This window comes from Bactrocera latifrons, unplaced genomic scaffold (assembly GCF_001853355.1).
Source record: "Bactrocera latifrons isolate USDA-ARS-PBARC rearing strain unplaced genomic scaffold, ASM185335v1 scaffold_154, whole genome shotgun sequence".
Taxonomy (NCBI): domain Eukaryota; kingdom Metazoa; phylum Arthropoda; class Insecta; order Diptera; family Tephritidae; genus Bactrocera; species Bactrocera latifrons.
Window position 1 is genome coordinate 268,601 of NW_017535008.1, and position 20,198 is coordinate 288,798.

Here is a 20,198-nt window from a genome sequence, read left to right on the forward strand (position 1 = left end):
ATAATTTTTTTTAATTTTCTACAATGACAACAAAATGTTTCAATGACTAGATGGGTAGGTATATCCTTGTTTGAAGTATTCTGAATTAAAAAAAAAAAATGTTTTACTGTGCATTTGAATACTTTTCGTATATTTGTCTCAAATGCAGCCATGTGTGCATGCGCATGTATGTTTTTCACACACCCTCCACGGCTCAGCCCTTAAAGTTTCACCGCAGCCATCCGCAGCGAAGCATGCAAAAATCGCTAATTAGCGATAAAAAATCGAAAGTTGGCGAAATGGCCTTGAACAGTCAAATGATTTCACATAACAAGTGGCAATCAAAATAATCTGCAGCTCAAAACGTAATCCGCAGCGATTAATGCATTAATTGGCATTGGAAATTGAAAAATAAATACAAATGGAGAATCCAACGACGCGATATAAAAACAACAGCCAACAACATTTTAAATTAAAAACTCCACACAAATGCAACAAAAAAGCGCCAGAAATGTAATCAGAGTCGTGAAAAATTCAACCAACAGCCGGGCAGACCAAGGCACGAAGACAGCAGAAAATATTAAAATTGCACACACACATACACATGCGCCAATAAAGTAAAAATGCCGCGGCAAACATGCAATGGAAATTGTTAAAGCGTTAAAAGTTGAGTTTTTTTCTTCTTTATTTACAAACAAACAACAACAAGTCAAACAAACGTGCAAGAGCAATAAAGCAAAAACATTTTTGTGGCAACTGCTGCCAGAGCCAAAACGAATTGAAATCGCTTTATGACCAGCAAATATGTGTGCAAAAAACAACAACAAAAGCATCAACAATGAAGTTGAAAAAAGTCAGATTGAAATATTCGACAAAAAAAATTATTAAGGAAACGCGAAAAAATTTTAATAAAAAGCTTTGTTGCCGATTTTTGTGCATGAAAATTATGCGCAAGTTACATATATTATATGAAAATTAAAAAAAAATTAAGTAAAAAATTTTTAAACCGTATTATGCAAATTTAAACGTCTGTTGTTACTTAAATAACTACAAAAACTTGTATTAAATAAAGATAAATATCAAGTGTGATTTTAAAATAAAAGCCAACAAATTAACATTGCAAAAAAAAAAATTCAAATATCCACAAAAAAAAAAAACTAAGGGAAGAATTTGAAATATTTGTTGCCACAAAGTAGAGCATTTTAATTATGCATTAATTAGTCACATAATTTGTTGTTGTTAGAAATTCTATGCAATAAATTTGAGTTTTTTTAAATATTATGTTGCCATTCAAGGGACAAAATTTCATGCATATGTTAATAAATTATTATGTTATTATGAATGAGCACGAAAATTATTTGTAGTTGCTTGCTAATATTGGTGCCTAAATATTCAAAATATTTATTATGCAAATATTTTTTTAATTAAATTTTGTTTAAAATTGAAATTTTAATATTTTATTCAAATCATAATGCTCAAATAACGGTCAATACTGATATCAATTTTTTTTTTTTTTCAAATATATTCTCGTACAAAAATAGTCGTAAAAGTATTTTCGTATTTTGTCAATAGGTGTCGTTGCAGTCATATCTTCAATACTACCAATCACATTGTATCTTGCCTATAGTGTTAGAAAGGTGAGATTTTAAGCTTCATTTAACTAATAAAAAAATTAAATTCGGGATAGTTGAAAAAAAGTGACAGCTGTTCAAAAATGAGTGAAAATAGTGAAGAATTTCGCTATATTTTGAAATTATTATATAAAAAAGGAAGAATGCCACGCAAGCTACCAAAGAAAATTCGTGCAGCCCAACAATGGTTAACTCGCTTCCGCTCTGGAAATGTCGATGTGAAAGATGCACCTCACCCTCGTCGACATATCGTTTAAAAATTCAATAAAATTATGGCAAATATTGACCGGGACCCTCACATAAGTAGCCATGACATTGCTAAGGAACTTAAAATTCATCATCAAATGGTTTTGACCCATTTAAAAAAGGCTGGCTACAAAAAGAAAGTCGATATTTGGGTACCACATGAATTGTCTGTGAAAAATCTAATCAACCGAATTACCATCTGCGATTCTTCGCTGAAACGAATTGAAATCGGACCATTTCTGAACCGAATGGTAACAGGCGGCGAAAAGTGGATCAAATACTACAATAATGTGCGAAAAAGATCACGCCCCAAGCGTGGTGAAGTTCAACAAATGGCAAAAGCCAGGAATGACGCCTCGAATTGTTATGCTGAGTGTTTTGTGGGATCGGAAGGGAATAATCCACTATGAGCTGCTCCTGCCTCATCGAACGATTGATTCTACATTTTGCTGTCAACAACGCCGAGAAACCAGAAATTTTTTACACTGATGGAATAAGGCCTCTAGCAGAAAAATTACAAAAAGTGGTCGACCAAAATGGTACATATTTGGTTCATGAAAGTTCATTATAAATATAAAAAAAAAAATATGTTGATGTTTGATTAAAAATACTAAAAGAATTTTTCGACTACCCAACATAAATATAAAAACAAAAAAATTATTATAAATTAGAGAAAAAGAAATGATCGAAAAAGAAGTTATTGCAAAATATTAATTTCGAAATTTAAATATTATAAAAAATAAACATAAGCTTTTTAAATTTTTAATTAATTATTTTATTAAAAAAAATAATATAATAAATTAAATATTATAAAAAATAAACATAAGCTTTTTAAATTTTTAATTAATTATTTTATTAAAAAAAATAATATAATAAATTAAATATTATAAAAAATAAAAGAGCGAAATTTATATTTTTAAATAATTATAAAGTTTTTAATAGTTTTTTTTTTAGTAAAAATTTGTGTATTCCTGCGAAAATTTTTAAAAGTCTAAAAATGTTCGATTTCACATTTTTAATACATATTTTTTTACTACGTACGTGCACACTGAATAAAACTTACTAAATTTTCCACGGAATTTGTAACGTTCAGTAGGAAGCATCGGAGATCATATGAAGCCGATTTAGCCTTAGCCGTACGAGAGCTAGTCCCTTAGCTTTTGATATATACAAAGATATATCATATAAAATCGATCTTAAAAACTGCAAACGTTATTTTTCCGGATTGAAAAATATTACCAAACTAGGGGAATATAACTTATCAAATACAAAAGTTTTCCATACAAGAACTTTGATTTGGATCGAACAGTTTTTATCGCAGTCAGATGCAATAATCGGTCGATATTTGTAGTGACAGTATGCACCACAAAAGCAATAGCATCAGAGTCGTGATTTCGAACCTAAAGTGAGTTTTAAGCCCAACTGTTACCTACAGTTTATAAGAAGATATACATATGTACCATAAATCTATGTGTGTAAGTGTGCCCTCTAGTGCGTTACCTTGTAAAATTACACACTCCGCTCCGTTCGAAACATTTGCTATTACTGTTGCTGTCATTGCTGTTATTGTTATTGTTGTTGCAAAAATGAATAAATGCGCTTTTGTAATCCACAATTACAACTAATATGCAGCATGCTTAGCCATTTATGCCACACGGTAGCACTGCTGCTTGTTGCAGCTGCAACAATGGCTTCTGCTGTTGCACTGTGCTGGCTTTTTTGATTGTATTAGCAATGGCTAATAAGCGCGCGCATGCGTGAAAATTGCTTACGCCGAAAAAGTCAAGCAAAAAGCGGGCGAATAAGCAAAATTTACAAAAATAATAGCAAAGCGGCTGCACTGAGGCTGTGCATAGATGTTTGTATAGCAACTGTTGTTGTTATTGTACTTGGCTTGCTTTGTTTCATTTCACTTTTTTTCTCGATTTTAATTTACCTGCCTTCTGGTTGTTTTTTTTTTTTGCGCGCGTGCCTTGTAACAAAAGTGAAACTTGCAATAATGTGTGCACACACACGCGCACACATGCGCAAAAGCGTTTTGTTACGCTTTGGCAGCCGCGAAGCTGCAAGTGCAGGCGCTGATGGCGCTGGCAGCCGACAACAGCAGCAAAGTGCTTGCATGACTGCAATTATGCTTTTGTTTGCTGCCACATCTTTCGTGCTCAGCACTGTTGGTGTTGTTGTTCTTGTTTTTTTTTCTATTTTTGCTCTGCTTATTTGCATAAATTCGTATTTTCAAATTCATCGTGTGCTAAAACCTAATAAATATTTATGCAAAAACACAGCGAGATTGGCTTTTTCACACAAACACACACACACACGTGTATACTCACACGTTCATATTCAGACATGCAAGCATTTTTATTTACATATTACAATTTTTAATATGTTTCTTCCTATGCACGCTCATTTTACAGTTATTTACTGCCTAGCGGTTTTTTGTTGTTTGTGTTGTTTTTTGCTTTCGTGATTTTTTTCGCTTATTGTTGTATAAATATTTTCGGCTTCCGCAGCGAAAATAGCACATTTCCTATATAGCTGCCTGGTTGCATGACCGCTGCAAAAATAAAGCTCTGCCTAGAGTCAGACTCTTCCTAGCTGTTGTACGAGATTACATAAGGAAAACTGTGTTTCTGTTTTTTTTTTGTTATTGATTATTCTGGGTTTCTTCTGCGGTTGAACACAAAAAGTCAGATTTTTCTTAATCAGTTTATGTTCAATGAAGTCTAAGCATTGTCTGATCCTGACACCAACGCAATGAGGCTTATTATATAAATTGAACGCTTATAGAAATTGTGTATTTCTCATAAAAGCTTTTATAAGTTTCAGCATCCATCTTCTGGAAATTCTCTAAAGCCTTAACCTTTCGTTTCAAGTTATCTCTTCTACGAACTATCTAAGGCTTTAACAATCGTACTTATTATTTAATACTTCAGTGAACATCCAGAGGGAATTGGACCTTAGAACACACCGTAAAAAGGCTGCTTTAACCGATTTTTGATCTGTTTATCGAACAAAAGTGCTTTATTGTTAGAAGTAGATATCGCTAGTTTAATTTAGGTTATGTTCCACTGTGAGCATGAAGCATATTGAAAGGAAATGTTTTATTACACAAGAATTTCGCAATATTCTTATTTACAATGATAGCATTCATAATCTAATTCTTGGAAAAATCGGTGCTAAAGTAAGTTCCATAGCTTCTCCTGCAGTTTTCCGGACGAGGCTGGCATATTTTTTCTATCTAAATTTGACTGTAATTCGATAAGAGTCGCGGAGGTATGCTGAGCTCTTTTTCTCTCTTTCTTAGGGATTTTTTGAGTCTATTTTAGTTGCCAGAGCCCATTCTGATTTGCAAAAATCTCACAGATTGCTGCATGCAAGGTTATTAGTTCGTTAATGTAATAAGAGTCGCGGAGGTAAGCTGAACTCTCGCTATCTTTCTTTCTCTCTCTCCCTCACTCTTTCTATATCTCTATCTTTCTCCTTCTCAGGAATTTTGGAGTAATTTCATCTAGTTTAGTTTCCCATTTTGACCTCTAAAAATCTTCCAGCTTGCAAGATTATAAACAGTAAAATTACTAACCACGGCTTAAGGTTAGAGATTTGCAGAGTGTCGGGATTGGTTAAAAACATGAGTGTAGAACTGAGCTCAGAGTCCGGAATCTTTTCCGTATGTCACAAAAATAACGTCATAAAGTTTCCTAGTGGATAAAGTAGGTCTCCCTTTTAAATGGCATTGAATATGTTAACGAAATAGCACATAAGAACGGACCGGAATTTTTGTGAACCATTTCTACAGAATCAGATCGCATCCTTGTCGAGTTCCTATTCCGGTCAAAGATTTATTTCGTTGAATAAGTTTTTGCCATTCTTTGTCAAACAGGGAAAGAGAACCGCATTAACCTACAATAGTTTTGGTAGTTTAACTCATATTCAAGACAACTTGCAACATTTTGAGCTGCATTGATATTCTTTAATAAATAGAAAAGCTTACCAGTTTCGTACCGTGCTTTATATACCAAAGTCGGTTGAAACATATTTGAAGTTTGAACCGACGAACTGTCGAGTGTTAGTCGCACAGCCATCGCCTTAGGAATTACAACACTAATTTTTCTGAAAGTGTCTCAAGCTCCTTCTGTAGTTGTAATTTGATACTGGTATTCATTGCAATCCCAAAGCGTGCCTTTAGGGATTTCCCGACAGGAAAATGAAATGAATCGAACTCCACTTCTCTCTACCCCACTCCACGGCTCTGTGTTTCGCTTTAAATGCTGCTGTGCTATTGTAAAATATCTGTTTTCGCCTTCCATGCATAAATGTAATTAATGACATAGGTGTAGAAAATGCCTTTTGGCTCAAAGACTTCATAAAAAATGGCTGACTTTTGTAGGGAGTTGAGTACATAAGTAAGCGAATGCTCGCACATTAACCCTTTTAGGGCCCAAGAAAAGGAGTATAATGCCAGGCAAAGCTTATAGAGAGACCGACAGGCAAAGAGACCGGCAAAGAAGTGCTTCATTACAGCCTAAACACACAATCACAGACATATGCGAGTGAGGCAAAGACACGCGTGGCAGTGGCAGCAACTGAAAATGTGGCACATCAAAGCGTTCTGTAGCATTCCTTCACAATTCGTTGCTTTTGGAACTCGTTTGCTTTTTTCCTTTTTCCTGTTTTTCTGCTGTCATTCTTGCTTTCCTTTTCCGCTGGCGAAGTTCTTTACTCATACACACACATTTACATAATGTAACAACCATTAGCTTCTGTTTTTGGTATTTTAGTAGTAGAGGGTTAACAGTGGCAGCAGCTGCTACTTCCTACTAAAGTTCAGTTGTTTCGAGGCGCCTCAGTTTGAGTCTGTTTATTAAGCTGCCACTCGAGCCACTCTACATAGCTGTAGTAGTTGTTGTTGTAGTAAAAGATAGCAGTGTATGCCATTGACTCAAGCTGCATTAATAAACCATAGTTCATATGTGACTGCTCGCTGCAGCAGAGGAGAGGAGAGGAGCAGGCAACCATAAAAACAAGAAAAATTCGTAACTTCAGCTGCACTGAAGCCATAATACCCTTCACAGCTGCATTTGTTACAGCAAAAAAGGTATCTTGATTAAGATCGGTCAGTTTGTACGATAGCTATATGCTATAGTAGTCCGAGATTGTAGGGTTGTCTGATTTCGCGTTGCCAAATTGCGCGAATATATTTTGTCAAATAAAACAGTTTTCCATACAAGAACTTCATTTTGATCCTTCAGTCTGTGTGACCGTTATATGCTATAGTGGTTCGATGTCAGCGATTCCGACAAATTTTCGATCGATAGTTCCAAAACTGAGGGACTAGTTTGCATCTACATATGTAGGCAGACGGACGGTCAAACGAAACTGACTAAATATACTCAGCGCATTCCTCCGCTCATTTCTATATATACTTTATAGAATCCTCCTCGTTTCCTTCTGGGTGTTACAAACTTCGTGGCAACCGTATTCAGGTTATATTGTGAGGGAGAAGCAACAACAAACAACCAACAATAACACACAAATCAACTAAGCAGCCAGCTACTGAGTGCTTTCAAACATACGTAGACGCACACATACTCGCATTTACACAACCCCACCCATATGAACCCTTCAAATGTGGCAAGCCAAGTACATTAATCAAATAAATATTTCAAATAAATACGAACTTAAAACGTCAAAGCGAACAAGCGGAGCGTACTCCAACAAGAGCACACTAAAAAATTGTTTGCGAGTGAAAAAAAAAAAATTGTAGAATTATTGGGGTTAAGCAGCAGCGCCTTTTGATTATGTGGACGTTTGAAAATGAGAAGAAAACAACATTTTTATGAATAATGAAAGATGTGGCAACACACATGGACAAGAATTAATGAGCGTTTAAGTGATAAGATAATCTGAGTAGAAATTTCCACAAGCAAAAAATGGGGTGACGCAAAGTAATTATGTGCACTTATGCAAGGTAAAAAATTTTTTAAATGTTTTTGCTACAAAAAAGGAGTGCCAAACCAACACTGATAAACTTATACATAAGCGAGTTTTTCTGTTGAAAATTTTCATATACATATGAACTTTACGCTGGCTCCATTAGTTTTTGATTTTCTTCGGAGAGTACGAAAAGTGTCCTAAATAGTCTACAGCTTACAGTCAGATTTTCCAAGTAAATCAATATACTAGTTTCACTCACGCAAATGACGTTGATTAAAAGTATTAAATAATTTACCTCTTGTCTAAAACATTTTGAACTGTTACAGCGTTAATTTTTCAGCTTTCGTTACTTTTTTTGGTAGTAAAAATCCTTATCCGCACAACTTTTCCAGATTTAAGATTAATCTTCTATCAGCATTAGATAGATTAATTCAAATGAATATTTGAATTGTATTTGTTCTTTTCTGACGGATATGCGCAGAAAAAAGAGAATTTTTATGACTTTTTTCTTCCGTTTGTCCAAATTTTTACCAACTTTTATATTTCTTTCATATCTTAGAAAGGGAAACGTATCTCTCTCTATCTTTTTGTTATTAGTTTAGAACTTTTAATAAAGTATTTTATTATTAGAAAAGACTGATCGTTGGGAAATAGTTGTTTCTGTTGGAGCGGGGCTACTCTGATATGCCTTGCTTTGGAAATTATTAGTATTTTATGTTTTATTTATTTATAATAATTCACATAACAAAAAGAGTTTCATAATATAAATACATAAACGCTGCACTGGCTACGAGGCCTTCAGCCGGTTTTATGTTTTTAATGTAAGACAGTACAGGTGGTTGTGAATAACTGAATAAACTGCCATTATACCATGTTCCGACCGCCACTTTCATACTAAATCTAGGCTATTGAGCAGATTGTCTCACTAATCTACCAGAATTAGCAAGATTTCGCCATACACAAATGACTTGTTTGTCTCGTCACTGGTCTAATCACTTCAAGCTTTTGTTCGGAACATGGTATTAAAAGGCTCTCGAAATGATTTGGCAAACCAAAACCTTTCAAAATGAAATGTTGTCCAGGTTATTAAGGCTACAGGACGTTTTCCCAACCTCAAAATATTAAATTTTCATCATAAAGGAAAGAATTATTCCCTTTAATTAAAAGTGAGACGAAATTAAACAAAAATGTAGTCAGAAAACTAAGTACAGAAAAGTTTGAAGATTTTAGATAATCATAAAATTGTATGGAAAGAATGAGCAATTCATCAGTTTTAAAGGCGATTAAATTGCAAGAAAAAATCACATATAAAATTCATGAAATCGGAAGAAGGAAAGGAAAAAAAGAAAACATCGAAATAATACAAAGCTAAAGAAACTGGAAAAAGTAAAGAAAGGATTAACCAAAGTTACAACGTTAAGCATTAAAGCGAATTAAAAAAGCAGCAGCAGGTGCATAAAGCATTAAAGTATATACGAAAATTGTATGTATAAGGAACTTTATATACAATCGCATGTTGGTAAGACGAACAAAAGTCTTAAAAGAGGACAATAAAAAAATTAAACGAGCAACGAAAAGTTGCTAATAGCGAAAGCAAAAAGACGTCGAAAAAGGAATGTGCTCGTATTAAAAATGAAAAAGCAAGCATATGGCAGACAAAAACAGGAAGTCAGCGAATGGAATTGAAAATAAAAAACTTCAGAAGGCAGGAAGGCTGACTGTGACAAAAAAGGATAAGCGCACATGGAGAAATGCGTATGTAACTACTGAGAACTATTTATGGAATTTTATTTTCGGTCAAGATCCCGAAATTCGATTCTATCTATTCAGGATCTCGAAAAAATAGGAATGCGTACTATGCTCCCTTATTTGTGTAGTTATTTCTTATAATAATTAGTAATGAAACAGGATTTCGGAATCCCGAAAATAAACTAAATATTTTTTCTATGCTTTTTCTTTTTTTCTGAATCCCGACACTACGGAGAAATGGGTATGTAACTACTGAGAATTAGTGATGGAATTTGATTTCAGTATTCCGAAAAAAAAAACTCGTAAAAGAACTGGATTCCGGGATCCCGAAAAAAATTAAAATGTGTCCTATGCTCCCTTATATTTGTAGTTATTTCTTATATATCTTAATTTAATTTAATTTCTATTCTATTAATTCTATTATATCTTAATTCTTATTATAGTAGTAATGAAACTGTACTTCGGGATTCCGAAAATTACTCTTGATTTTTTCTATTCAGGTTCCCGAATAAAATTGAAAAAATCTTCTATGCTTTATTAACTTTATTTTGGGATTCCAAAACTCGGATCTATATATTCTAGATCCCGAAAAATACAAAACATTTCGTATTCTATGCTCCGTTATTTTTGAAGTTCCATATTTCTTAATTAATTAGTAATGAAACTGTATTTCGAGATCCCGAAATTGAAGTTTATTTATTCGGGATTCCGTAAAAACTAAACATTTTTTCATCTATACATTGTTTTTGTAGTTATGTCTGAAAATAATTAGTAATGAAACTGAATTTCGAGATCCCGCAACCCAGTGTTTGTATGTATTCGGGAACCCGAATGAAAACTAAAAATTTCTACGCTCTATAATTTTTGAAGTTTTTAAGCAATTAAACACAATAAGTAACAATATACTACATATGTTCATGAGTTTCATACACACAATTGCTTGTATTAAACCTGAGACTGTGTATGTATAAGTATAGAGGAAAATAGGCGATTAAAGGAAATGAGAAAAATAAAATAAAGTAAATGGAGCAAATGGCATTTCCCGGCGCATAGCCTGAAATGCATATGTGTTCCGCACACACTTGCCGTAACCATATCGGTATGTATAAAGTTATATGTACGGATATAGTATATGCATAGCTGCCTTCAACCTGTTTGCATGAGCTCATTAATTTATGAACATTTTTCTGCTGCCATGAGCACAGCACAGCAAAAATCCAGTTGCCCCAAAATGCCAGAACAGAAAAGTAAAATGGACGACCATTTCAAGTAAACGAAAGTTTTTGGGGAACATCCAAATTGAAAGCACAATGCCGGGCACCACTGCTAAGTTCATTGACTTTCGGTTGGTTATGCAGCGGTTGGGCCGGTTAACTGGCTGCCAGCACGAAATCGGCCAAAACGAAAGTCCTTGAAAGTAAACAAAATCTTTTCGTATTTTTTGCAAAGAGTGCAGGATAAAATTGCGCGCAGTCCGTGCAAAAATAACTGTGTTAGTTGGAGAGTTCGAGTGTGGCGACATTTATTCTTACAATTTATAATTAAATTGTGGAAGCGTCGCTGTTGCGAGGCTATGTGACTTTTTTTTTTGTAGTAGGTGAGGTTAGAGATTTCAAACGCTGGGGTCACAGCTAGGCCACAGTTCACAGTGCCAGGTGAACATGCAGCTGAAACTTTGCTTTTTTTTATTACCATTTGTCTCATGATAGGCATAAAGCAAATCTCAAGAGTCAATCCGGAAATACAAATGTTAGTGATTAATTCTGATCCACCAAACTGGATATACATATACAACTCTAATTTTGAGGCATCTGTAAAGAATAAGTTGCATTGACCATAGTGCGCGGTCTAACTTCGAAACTAGTCGATCTTTAGATCGATATTTAGAGTCTTTTCTTTATGCAGATATTGAGCATGAAGCGTGCTGGCTTTCGTATACAACTGCTTTGATCTTCTTAGCTGAGCCGTGAAAGTTTTTTATCCTGAACATCAACGTAATCCGAACAACAAGACAAGAATAGTATTAAAAGGTCAAATAATCCTTGAAATCTTCTAATTTAAAACCTAAAATGCAAAACAAAGTAAATCGCAATGAGATATTGTATAATAACTAATATCATTCACCTATAACAATTTTGAAGGGTGTTATGCCTCAATATACATATGTACATAGGTAGTTCATTCAAAATATAGTTACTGGCGTCAACGAAGTCAACTTTTTCGATTGACTGTCGATTGTCTAGAAAATTATGTTTGAAAATGCAGATTATTTGATGAAGACTCCGACCCTTCGTACTAGAGAAGAGAACGGAGTATACTTATCTATCTCTCAGTTCAACAGCAGACTGTTCAATTTTATTCAATGTATGTATATGCTATAGTAGCTCTTGAGCTAAGATTCGAAGGAGGCCTTTGAACAGATTAAAGCTAATTATACGGACAATGTTTCTAAAGAATTAAAGAGAACGTGTTAGACCAGTAGCTTAATTATTACTTTAAAGGTTCCCACGGAATATTTTTCAAAGTCGATTTATAAATATTAATATTAATTAAGTATATTAAGTCAACGTCTTTTTTACTCAAACTATAGACTCACATAAACTAAAGCTTTCGTTTCATCGGATTCTTCAAAGAAACCTCAACTTTCACTTAACATTACACCAACCCGCTTTATGGCGTAATAAAGTCAAATAATTTCGTTGTATAATTGCAAATCCAAATATTTTCTCTTATTACTAACGCGCATAAATGTTCGTATCCATTAAATCTGGATCGTAAACCATAATCAAAGTGTCTCCCGTTTATAGCCAATTTACATATGAGCAACACTTTAGTTTTAATGCTGATTCGCACATTGTTTTACGCTGCTCGCATAATGCAACTTTATTACGCGGCGTGCGGTTTTTGTGCAAGCCACGGTATTTAGCTGCCTGGCAGCACATTTCGTATGCAGCGTACGCGTGCCGCATAGAAACATGCACGAAGACAGTGAAGTGAAGGGAGTAGTTAGAGTAAACTTCAATATTTGAAAAGAATATGTTTTGGAGGGTAGTCTTTCCCTAGATGCTATGGAATGTTTTTCGAAAAATATTTGTTTAAATAACTCTAAACGAATATTAAAAAATTTCTTAATATTAATAATCTAATAATATTTTTAAGCTTATTTAAGGTTGACACAAATTTTATAATATTTTGGTCACTTTTATTTTTTTTTTGTCATTTGGCAACACTAGCCAAAACTAATGCTTCATGAAAGTATTCTAGAATATTTTACAAAAGCTTTTATAAAAATGCTAATTTTAGAAAAACTTTTTGACTATCTTGCATAAATTATCTTTCTTTTTTCTTTGTTTGGTGGCAACACCACGCCGAAATATGTTTAAATTAAAGGCTTCATAAAAGTTCATCAAAATATGTTCTCAACTAGGCTATGTTTGGCAATATTTGTGTTCAATTTTCAATATTCTTATTTCGTTAAGCGGCAACTCTCTTCCGGAATATTCTAAAATTGAAAATAATGTGTGACAAGTTTTCTTGGAAACGTTTTTAAACCATATGTTGCAAAAAAATCAGTATTAGTATTTTTATTAGGTGGCAACTCTATTTAAAATTTTGTCTAAAATAAAGGTTTTAAGCATACCTTTTATTGCTTTTTTATTTCATATTTTGTTCGAAAGTAAACACTTCATATGGCAACTATGTACCAAAATATTTCAAAATTGTGGACAATTTTTAACAAGTCTACTTGGAAATTTATCTTAAAATATAGTTTGTAAAAAAACTCAGTTTGGTTATTTTGATTGGGTGGTAACTCTTTTTAAAAATATTTCTAAACTTAAGGTGTTAACCTTACCTTTTATTTGATATCCATATTGCTTTTTTATTTCATGTTTTTTCGAAACTAGCCACTTCAGGTGGCAACTCTGTTCCAAAATATTATAAAATTGTAAAAGCGTGGAAAGTTTTTGACAAGTCCTCTTGTTTCAAGAAAAGTTTAGCGACCCAACAGTTGTCACATTAGCTTTGAACCTGCTGGCGACATACATGCAACAACAACCACTCGATACTGTTTTTTTTTTTTTTCTCTACGCTTGCTGTGGTATAAATAAATTTTACAAAATTTTCCATTTTCCTCGAGTTTCTCCCACTAATTTAATTGTTTAAAAGGGTTGACACGGCACACATACTCAGGTAACGGTTATGTCTGTATTACGGTCGCTGTGTGAGCGCACGTGTTGCCGTAATTTGACTAGTGAAAAGACAGTGAGCGGTGAATATTTAATTATTTCAATTTAATTTGGTTAACACGGACAAAGCGAAATTGGAATGGAGTAGTGGAATGTAGGGATATAATATAATAAATGCGCATATTTAAATAGGACAAGCCGTGGATAAAAAATGGAATTGAAAGGAAGTTAAAAGCTTCAAAATAAATATTAATAGATATTCATTTCGTTTCTTTGGGAAGGAAAAATATGTTGGTCACTCGTATAAGTTTTGGCGCTGGGCTAAGACAATCCAATCTGAGGTATGAGTATCTAGTTTTCGTGGAATTTGCAAAAAATGGACTCAATACCGCATAATCAGGTACCTTTAGAAGATCTTAGAAGAGGTATTTATGAGAATAATATGAGTCCACCTTCTTTTATATAGAAATTGGATTGATCAGCTCTTAAAACTATGTTAAAAGTTTTGAGCTTTTTGATGTTTTGTCTTTAACTTGGCGAAAACATTTATTCTTGAAATCAAGCTTCGTTACTTCGAAGTATTTCAAGCAATTTAATTTTTTCATCATACCCAAAAAACGTGTATGTGGTGAGTGAAAGATCACTTAAACTCCGAATCCATTATTTTTTCGAAATATGCAACCTTTATCCGCACTGGAACGCAAACTTGAGCCAACCTAAAAATTTTAAACCCCACAATTTAACAATTTACAACTTTCGAGTATTTGCTACGCGGGGACATGTTTCCTTAGCACACAATCCCCACTCAACTGTTATTAAAAGTACTGTTCTCTGAGAAAAGTCTGTTTACAGCCAATTAACGCCTTAAATGTTTAGCAAATTTTTGAAACAAATTAAGAAATTCCACAAACTATTATCCAATGCAAAGTTGTATTTTCATACTAAATGCGCAGCAAAGCTCTATTACAACCTTGAAATTCTGTAACCGCAAAAGGTCGAATGTCGTCAACTTTAACATTACTACAAAAAACAGCAACCAGCAAAAGCTGAGTGTTGGTGGTGCGTGTGAGCTCGGAAAAGTCTCTGCCACTTATGTATGTAAATATGCCAAATGAGTTTGGGAATGTACGTAGTATATATAATTATATATATGTATATATAACTAGCAGGCACATTGGCTTCACACAGTTACAAAGCACTCACATACATGCTTGAAATCTAGTTGAAATTTTAGCTCCAACTGCTTAAACGTTTCGGTGGCAAGCAGTGTTCCACAAGTTCAACAATTGATATGAGTGGCATAGTCGGTAGTTGAAGTGTGCCCACACACAGACGCCAGCGCATATGGGTAAAATAGTCTGTGAGCTTGCTAGCAGTCCACATACACACACACCAACAACTACAGCTCCAAATTTAGACGTTGTACAGGTCCGTGTCGTGCCACACTGATTTGTGTTAAGCTCGCAAACTTTGCAGTTTGTTATGCGAAAAGCAATTTAAGTCCGAAATGACTAAGTTATTTTCTTTCTAAATTGTGAAATGGAGACAAGTTTCCTTTCTGTTCGTTCTGTTGTTTTTTTTTTCTTTGGGGAAGTTCTCGCATGTGCGCGCGCATATGTGTCTCAGCGTAGGAGCTGTCTGCTCATTGTTTTATGTAGGTGCTGAAGTTTAAGTTGCAAGTAAAAGTGGCAGTAACTACATTTTGGTGAACAACAGTACATAGACTTTGAAGTTAATGCAGCGGAAATACATTGAGGAGATACTTGTGAGCAAGAAATTTTCTTCGAAATGGCTTCTCGAGTGCTAAATTGTAGTTTTTTTTTTTCAAGTGATCTACTCGTTGTTCTCATTCTTCAGCATTCATGTGTATACATACATATACTTTAAAGAAATTCTGCTGAAAAATTTACCAACATTTTTGAGAGAAACTTAAAAATATTTTGAGCTTAAATTTATTGATTTGAAATTGAAAAATAATGGATAATTGATTTGTTTATAGACAACTATATCGCTGTTTTTTTTTTTTTTTTAAGAAAATACAATTTTTTTATAAGGAAATTATTCAAAGGTCATCTTGTAATTTTTCCAAGAATCAAGCCATTTATCGATGTCGTCTTGTGAGTGGAAGTGGAGTGGAGTAATAATCGGACAATGCAATATCTGAGGACTATAATGGGTGGAGTAGAACTTCCTATTTAAGCATTTTTGGGTAGGTTTTAACGAGTCTGAAAATCTCTGACGCATCAGTTATGTATTTATTTAATTTTTTTAAATCATTCTCAGCGTATATTGTCGCTTTGAAATGACTTGGCCGTTACCAATGTTAAAGCAAGCTCTTCTTATGTTTATCTTGGATCCCCAAGCTTCCAATTCAACGTCTTCGAAGGGTTTTGGTCTTCCTTCACGCGAACGGTCGTTAATATCGAAATTGCCGCCTCTGCAGCGACGAAACCAATCACAACACGTTGTTTCACTTGAGGTAGCACGTTCGTAAACTTTTTGGAGTTCCCGATGTGCTTCAGTTGCCGATTTTTTTTTATTGAGAAAAGAAAATCAACTCTCCCGCAAATGACGATTATTTGGCAAAAAGTCGGACATATTTGCGCCACCAAAACTAAATGACACATAAGCAAAGTTAATAACTAAGACTAGGTTTACGATACCAAAGTCAAGGCAATCCCACTATGTTCTATGAAGCCCTTAAGTGGTTGAGGGCCCTAGAAAATATCACACTTGCGTTGAAGCTAGAGAGTGTTCAACTGGCGGCGCTCATTAATTATGTATGTAGAGCACTGAGTTCACTCAAACCATGGAACTTAATGCTATTCTACATATAGTATAGCACAAGTTTCTATCCAACTCAGAAAATCTTAGTTTTTAAATGAAGACGTGCTTGAGCACGCCAAATAAACTCTGTCGGCTTTTTTCCACTTACTTGCGCGGAAGTTGTAGGTCCGTCCCTCTCCTACAGTACGGTAGGCTTCTTGGTGGACGTGTCAATGCTTTGGAAAGATTGGTGCAGGGGTATATTATCAGGAGCTCTCCATTAACTTTAGTTTCATACTTCCAGCCTATTGCAATGTTTTTCAACTCGGGGTTGCTGCCATTAAAGCAGCGGTAGACGAAAGCAGGATAACGATGCGAGCCTTGAGTTCACTGACCGTGCGTTTAGTGCTGGTTAAGGAATGCCCAACCTCGTTACCAATGGAATTGAGTCACTTATTTTAAGACTATTATGGGTAGCAGGCCACAGCGGAAACTGTAAAGCTGAAGAGCTTGCAAAGAAAGGTACCCTAACCTCGCTATCAGTAGAATAGAAACAGATCGATCCTACCCAAACTTCATCACAGCTGAGTTCATGCGCTATCGCCAGATCATTTTGGATCAATCTCAATCGTAAGCTCCTTGCCCTTAGATCTATCTCAGTAAGGCCAACCTCTCCCTAGTGGGGGTAGTTCTAAAAGGCCTAAGCCAATTGTTTTTGGCCACAAGGCGCTTGACTGACTTGTAAGATCGAAATCGATAAACAGGAGTTCTGTTTTTATAGCATCACAAGGGACTGTATATAAGTAGCAATCCCAGAATAAAAATTAATTTCGTTTTCATTTTCAGAAAATTTTTAATAATTATTATTACACATTTTTTGAGTAGTTTTTCAAAATATTAAATTGCAAAATCGCACATTCGCTGTCCTAAATTACCAGAAATATTGTGCTCATCGATTCAATTTCCCTTTACATTTATTTTAACGAACAGTTCTATTTTTTGTGCATATAAAAATCTATTTTATGAATTTCATATTTTTAGAATACTTGCCTAATTCGCGCATAAACAAAAATTCAGAAAAAAATATTTTTTTTTGCAATATTTCAACGATAAATTCTCTAATTGACACATTCGTCTAACAAAAGCAAATCAATAAAAGCGAGTTGAACGCACTTTACGCCGCTACAAAGCCAAAGCATGGAGGCGATGTATCAAAATAAGTAAAAGAGCGTGTTAAAAATAAATAAATTTGCGAAAAATTGTTAAAAATTCGCAAAGCGTCATTCATATTTCTTTTTTCTCGCTTTAAAAGCCTCCCCATTCATTCGTTTCGTTCATTTGTTTTTTGATTGCATTCATAAGCGTATCTGCGCAAGCAGTACGCTGTGAAAGTTATTGCAGATGCAACTGCATTCGCCCACCTGTGTGTGTGTGTGTGTGTGTGCATAGCTAACTGCCTGACTGGTTAATTGGCTGCTTTTGCAGAAGATGCGCTTGACCAAGCGGCAGCTGGCCACAGATTTGAGATTTGAGTGAAATGTGCAAAAAATTACAACAAAATGCAAATTTGCAATTCTGCAATTTTTAGTGAAAATGTGGAAAATAATTAATATTTTTACTTTTGGATTACACAGCAAGTGCCTTAGAGAGCTAACGGCTGATGTTAGTCTGGTGAATTTTGTCTGAAACTACTACCCGGCGGGTACTGCGTCGAATACTTTCAGAGCTGGAGTGTTTTTGTCCATTCGGACAACATGACCTAGCCAGCGTAGCCGCTGTCTTTTAATTCGCTGAACTATGTCAATGTCGTCGTATATCTCGTACAGCTCATCGTTCCATCGAATGCGATATTCGCCGTGGTCAACGCGCAAAGGACCATAAATCTTTCGCAGAACTTTTCTCTCGAAAACTCGCAACGCCGACTCATCTGTTGTTGTCATCGTCCAAGCCTCTGCACCATATAGGAGGACGGGAATTATGAGTGACTTATAGAGTTTGGTTTTTGTTTGTCGAGAGAGGACTTTGCTTATCAAAAGGGGGGTCTCTCATCCGAGGCTGTTTGTTTTCTTTCATTGGGGGTGTTTTTTACGTGGCGGGTCCCAAACCCAGCGCACAACCCTATGTAGGGAATATTTCGCCTTCTCACTTTAGCTCGCCTTCGAACGGATGYTCTTAGGCTACCCAGAGGATACTTGGTCAAAGACCGGAAGTCGTGAGCTGCTTGAGTCATATGTAAAAGAATCGTTTCTGGCCATTCCCAAGTGAATGGCGATCAGAGACTTTCCTCACTGGCGTGAACTTCTACACATGACCCCATCCTCCTATGTATACTACATTTTATTACTTTTTAATTTATTGAATCGAAAATTTTATTTCATATTAAAAAACTACTTAACTTATATAATAATTTCGTTGCATTAGAGCTAAACTTTTTTATTATTACTTATCAATTATTACTTAAACTTATTGAAAACCGAATTTATCTATAAAGTAAAATTATTTACCGTTTACCTTCTCACATCAATTCCTTCCTTGGCGTTATTGTGGCTTAGCACGGTGTACTGCCGTGCATCAAAATCCTGTGCCATACAACGTCACGCTTGACGAACCACTTATTAAACCAACACCGCAGACACAAAAATATTAATTAAGGAAGCTTAAAGAGTTTTGCGAATTGCGATTGAGTGGCAACATCTAATTATTGCTATATTTCACTGCAGTATTTTCAAACAAATTAAAATAAATTATTAGGATTTAAAGTAAAAGTCTTTGACTAAAATAGTTAAGAAAATGGGTAAACAATTTTTGAAAAAATTGTCAAAAAAAAATGTCTCTAAATTATTTTTGGTAATTTTGAAGAAAAATTTTGAAAATTTACAAATGAATGAGGTTGAAATATACATATATCTGAATTTCAAAAAATTTGTTGAACAACTTTTTAAAAAATGGTTGGAAAAGTTATAAAAATTTCAAAAAACATTCAAACCGTAACACATTTTTGTTTTAAAAAACTGGAAAAAATTATTTTACATAAATTTAAAACGTTTACAAATTAAAGAATTTGAAATATATATACATATATAAAGTAATTTCAATAAAATTGTTCAAAATATCATGGAAAACTGGAAAAAGTTTTGAAAAATTCCAAAAAAAATTAATTTCACACTTTTAATTAAATATTCGAAATATTCTAGGTTTCCACAATTAAAATTAATTTTACAAATTAAAGCTTTTGAAATATATAAAATCATTTTAATAAAATTGTTTTCAATTTGTAAAACTGGAGAAAAGTTTTGAAATGTTACAAAAAACTTTTACTTTCTCACTTCTAATGAAATATTTAAAATTTTCTAGATTTTCAAAATTAAAATCAATTAATATTTGCGTACAAATGTATAGAACGATAAAATTTTAAAGTCTAAACTCATCTCCGATTTAAGCAGCAATTAAGTTAAACAAATGTAACCTGTTTCTCATATGAAATTCCAATATTGTGAAAATTTGTTCACTAAAATTATCTTTCAAAACAACTAACTAACAGGCAAGAACTACTGCCCAAATAAAAAAATAAAAATTTGAATTCAAATACCATAAAATATTAAAATTTCAATTTCAAAATAATATTAAAATTTTAGTCTAAATACTGAAAATAATAAAACAGCCTAACGGATTAATAATTATGAATAATAATTCATAATAAATT

The 20,198-nt window shown here is 34.0% G+C and overlaps 1 protein-coding gene across 1 annotated transcript in view; it reads right to left on the reverse strand.

Annotated features, from left to right (window-relative positions):
• LOC108966008 overlaps positions 1-20,198 on the reverse strand; it is a 108,517-nt gene that overhangs the window by 87,547 nt on the left and 772 nt on the right. The gene's annotated exons all lie outside the window — the stretch shown is intronic.